Source organism: Rhinichthys klamathensis, unplaced genomic scaffold, assembly GCF_029890125.1.
Source record: "Rhinichthys klamathensis goyatoka isolate OS25496 unplaced genomic scaffold, OSU_Roscu_1.1 h1tg000885l_1, whole genome shotgun sequence".
In the NCBI taxonomy this organism is placed as follows: domain Eukaryota; kingdom Metazoa; phylum Chordata; class Actinopteri; order Cypriniformes; family Leuciscidae; genus Rhinichthys; species Rhinichthys klamathensis.
In genome coordinates this window covers 1-5,000 of record NW_026607241.1, presented here as the reverse complement: position 1 = coordinate 5,000, position 5,000 = coordinate 1, and the positions used below count along the sequence as shown (strand labels likewise).

Genomic DNA, 5,000 nt, shown 5'->3' with positions numbered 1-5,000 from the left:
TCCAGATCAGATGGAGGACCTGCGCCTAGACACGACCACAACACATGATGTAGTCAGTCAGAACCGGGCCGTATCCAGATCAGATGGAGGACCTGCGCCTAGACACGACCACAACACATGATGTAGTCAGTCAGAACCGGGCCGTATCCAGATCAGATGGAGGACCTGCGCCTGGACACGTCCACAACACATGATGTAGTCAGTCAGAACCAGGCCGTATCCAGATCAGATGGAGGACCTGCGCCTGGACACGTCCACAACACATGATGTAGTCAGTCAGAACCGGGCCGTATCCAGATCAGATAGAGGACCTGCGCCTGGACACGACCACAACACATGATGTAGTCAGCCGGATCCGGGCCGTATCCAGATCAGATGGAGGACCTGCGCCTAGACACGACCACAACACATGATGTAGTCAGCCGGATCCGGGCCGTATCCAGATCAGATGGAGGACCTGCGCCTGGACACGACCACAACACATGATGTAGTCAGTCAGAACCTGGCCGTATCCAGATCAGATGGAGGACCTGCGCCTAGACACGCCCACAACACATGATGTAGTCAGCCGGATCCGGGCCGTATCCAGATCAGATGGAGGACCTGCACAAAGACACGACCACAACACATGATGTAGTCAGCCGGATCCGGGCCGCATCCAGATCAGATGGTGGACCTGCGCCTAGACACGACCACAACACATGATGTAGTCAGCCGGATCCGGGCCGTATCCAGATCAGATGGAGGACCTGCACCTAGACACGACCACAACACATGATGTAGTCAGCCGGATCCGGGCCGTATCCAGATCAGATGGTGGACCTGCACCTAGACACGACCACAACACATGATGTAGTCAGTCAGAACCGGGCCGTATCCAGATCAGATGGAGGACCTGCGCCTGGACACGACCACAACACATGATGTAGTCAGTCAGAACCGGGCCGTATCCAGATCAGATGGAGGACCTGCGCCTGGACACGACCACAACACATGATGTAGTCAGTCAGAACCGGGCCGTATCCAGATCAGATGGAGGACCTGCGCCTGGACACGACCACAACGCATGATGTAGTCAGTCAGAACCGGGCCGTATCCAGATCAGATGGAGGACCTGCACAAAGACACGACCACAACACATGATGTAGTCAGCCGGATCCGGGCCGCATCCAGATCAGATGGTGGACCTGCGCCTAGACACGACCACAACACATGATGTAGTCAGCCGGATCCGGGCCGTATCCAGATCAGATGGTGGACCTGCACCTAGACAAGACCACAACACATGATGTAGTCAGTCAGAACCGGGCCATATCCAGATCAGATGGTGGACCTGCGCCTAGACACGACCACAACGCATGATGTAGTCAGTCAGAACCGGGCCGTATCCAGATCAGATGGAGGACATGCGCCTAGACACGACCACAACACATGATGTAGTCAGCCGGATCCGGGCCGCATCCAGATCAGATGGTGGACCTGCGCCTAGACACGACCACAACACATGATGTAGTCAGCCGGATCCGGGCCGCATCCAGATCAGATGGTGGACCTGCACCTAGACACGCCCACAACACATGATGTAGTCAGCCGGATCTGGGCCGTATCCAGATCAGATGGTGGACCTGCACCTAGACACGACCACAACACATGATGTAGTCAGCCGGATCCAGGCCGTATCCAGATCACGACAGCATAGGCACTGATCCTCAACAAACTTGTCTCCATCCCGGCGTGACCATGATCTTCAACCAGACGGAACTGGACTTATATTCTGAATGTTCTGATCCAATCTGACTTCTGACCTGTAATGCTGCCTGAATCATAACCACACACTGTTCGCTCGTTGGCCAGAGGAGAACTGAGCGACTGAGCCTGGTTTCTCCCAAGGTTTATTTCTCCATTCTGTCACTGTCACCTTTTTCTCCTTTGTCGCCATTGGTTTGCTTAGTTGGGACATTTAATTTAATATTCTACAATATTATTGATCTCCTGCATTGACACCATTATATGAGAACTGAACTGAGCTGGACCATGACATCACTGTTTTCTCCAGAGCCGCTATATATATAAATGAACTAAATTAATAACTTTTTTTACAGCAGAAATGAAGCATCACTGAACTTACTCAAGCTGGACTGTGACGCTATTTTCTTCTGGAAACAAACTTTGTTGCATTATTTTCCTGTAATCTCTGTAAAGCTGCTGTGAAACACTCTGAACTGTATAAGGCGCTGTGTAAATAAAGCTGACTGGTACTGGTACTGGTACATTGACTGACCCAGGTCTCCGAGCTGCACGTGTCCCAGTACATACAGGCCGCTCTTCTTGATGTCGTTGATGAACGTGATCAATCCCACACTGCACCTGGGGTTGGACAGCATCAGCAGCACCTGAGGCCTCCAGAACTTCACGTGATCTTTACGCACGTCCAGCATCAGCAGGTATTTACGCACCTGTGCACACACAGACACACAGACACAGACACACACACACACAACAATCTGGGTTACAGGATTACCATCTCCAGAAACTAAACTGATAAATATTGTGTGTGTGTGTGTGTGTGTGGGGGTGGGGGGGGGTCTGTGTTTGAGAGAGTGTGTGTGTGTCCTCTGTGTGTTTAAGTGTCTGTGTGTTTAAGTGTGTTTTTAAAGTGTGTGTGTGTGTGTGTGTTTAAGTGAGTCTCCTTAGTGAGTTAGTGAAGGCAGTGTTATATTTTTTCTCTCTTTTACTCACACACACACACACACACACACTCTCTCTCTCTCTGTCTCTCTCTCTCTCACACACATGCACACAAACTCTCTCAAACACACACTCACTCTCACTCTCACTCTCTCTCTCACGCACACACACACACCTGGTGGAAGATGAGTGCCTGGGTGATGCAGCCCCAGCTGCTGGCGGGGACTCAGGGTAGTGGATCAGGAGCAGCAGGAGCAGCATGAAGGCGATACTGGCAGACGCGTAGATGGAGTTGATCAGGAACATCATCACTTGCGCAGCCGATGATCCCCAGAACACACGTGTGCCACGTGAAATACCTGAACGTCGGCCTGCAGAGACACAGAGAGAGAGAGGATCAGAGACACGGAGAGAGAGAGAGAGAGGATCAGAGACACGGAGAGAGAGGGTTTGGTGCGCATCAGAGTCCGTTTGGATGTTCATTGCGGTTTCACCATTAGTTCTGCACCAGTTCTGGTACTACGAGCAATTCAGAATAAACTGCCATTTTAAAAAACTACTGGTCTGGTATATTTTCTGGAGAAGCCTCATTAACTTACATGATTTTACAAGGAAGGGAGGGAGGGAGGGAGGAAGGAAGTAATGGAGGGAGGAAGGAGGGAAGGAAGTAAGTAATGGAGGAAGTAAGGAAGAAAGGAAGGAAGGAATGGAGGGTGGGTGGAAGTAAGGAGGAAGGAAGAAAGGAAGGAAGGAATGAGGAAGGAAGGAATAGAGGAAGGAAGGGAGGCAGGAAGGAAGGGGGAAGGGAAGAGGAGGGAGGGAAGAAGGAAGAAGGGGGAGGAAGGGAAGTAATGGAGGAAGTAATGGAGGAGAGGAAGGGAGTAAGGGATGAAGTAATGAAGGAAGTAATGGAGGAATGAAGGGAGGGAGGAAGGAAGGAGGATAGGAAGGAGGGAGGAACTACTTCCCTCCTACAAGGAAGTAATGGAGGAAGAGAGGAGGACAGGAAGGGAGTAATGGAGGAAGTAATGGAGGAAGGAATGGAGGAAGGAAGGAAGGAAGGAGGAGAGGAAGGGAGTAATGGAGGAGGTAATGGGGAAGGAATGGAGAAAGGAAGTAATGGAGGAGAGGAAGGAGTAATTGAGGGAAGTAATGGAGGAAGGGGAGGGAGGGAGAAAGGAAGTAATGGAGGAAGGAGGAGAGGAAGGAAGTAATGGAGGAAGGAGGAGAGGAAGGAAGTGAGGAAGGAAGTAAAGAAGGAAGGAGGAGAGGAAGGAGGAGAGGAAGGAAGTAATGGAGGAAGGGAGGGAGGGAGAAAAGAAGTAATGGAGGAAGGGAGGGAGGAAGGATGGAAGGAGGAGGGAGGGAGGAAAGAAGGAACTACTTCCCTCCTACAAGGAAGTAATGAAGGAAGGAAGGCGGGGAGGAAAGAAATAATGGAGGAAGTAATTGAGGAGAGGAAGGGAGTAATGGAGAAAGTAATAGAGGAAGTAATGGAGGAAGTAATGGAGGAAGGAAGGGAGGAAGGAAGGGAGGGAGGAAAGAAGTAATGGAGGAATGAAGGGAGGGAGGGAGGGAGGGAGGGAGGGAGGGATGGAGGGAGAAAGGAAGGAGGATAGGAAGGAGGGAGGAAAGAAGTAATGGAGGAATGAAGGGAGGGAGGAAGGAGAGGAAGGAAGTAATGGAGGAAGGAGGGAGGAAGGATGGGAAGGAGGAGGGAGGGAGGAAAGAAGGAACTACTTCCCTCCTACAAGGAAGTAATGAAGGAAGGAAGGCGGGGAGGAAAGAAATAATGGAGGAAGTAATGGAGGAGAGGAAGGAAGGGAGGAAGGAAGGGGAGGAGGAAAGAAGTAATGGAGGACTGAAGGGAGGGAGGGAGGGAGGGAGGGAGGGAGGGAGAAAGGAAGGAGGATAGGAAGGAGGGAGGAAAGAAGTAATGGAGGAATGAAGGGAGGGAGGAAGGAGAGGAAGGAAGGAGGAGAGGAAGGGAGTAATGGAGAAAGTATTGGAGGAGAGGAAGGGAGTAATGGAGAAAGTAATAGAGGAAGTAATGGAGGAAGTAATGGAGGGGAGGAAGGAGTAATGGAGGAAGTAATGGAGAAAGTAATGGAGGAGAGGAAGGGAGTAATGGATGAAGTAATGAAGGAAGGAAGTAATGGAGGAAGGAGTAATGGAGGAAGTAATGGAGGAGAAGGAAGGGAGTAATGGAGGAAGTAATGGAGGAAGTAATGGAGGAAGTAATGGAGGAAGTAATGGAGGAAGGGAGTAATGGAGGAAGTAATGGAGGAGAGGAAGGGAGTAATGGAGGAAGT

General features: G+C 50.8%; 1 pseudogene; it reads right to left on the bottom strand.

Moving 5' to 3' along the window:
* The window catches only part of LOC130078469 (solute carrier family 12 member 9-like), an 8,061-nt pseudogene extending 4,876 nt beyond the window's left edge, over positions 1–3,185 (bottom strand).
* Positions 3,186–5,000: the final 1,815 nt, after the last annotated feature.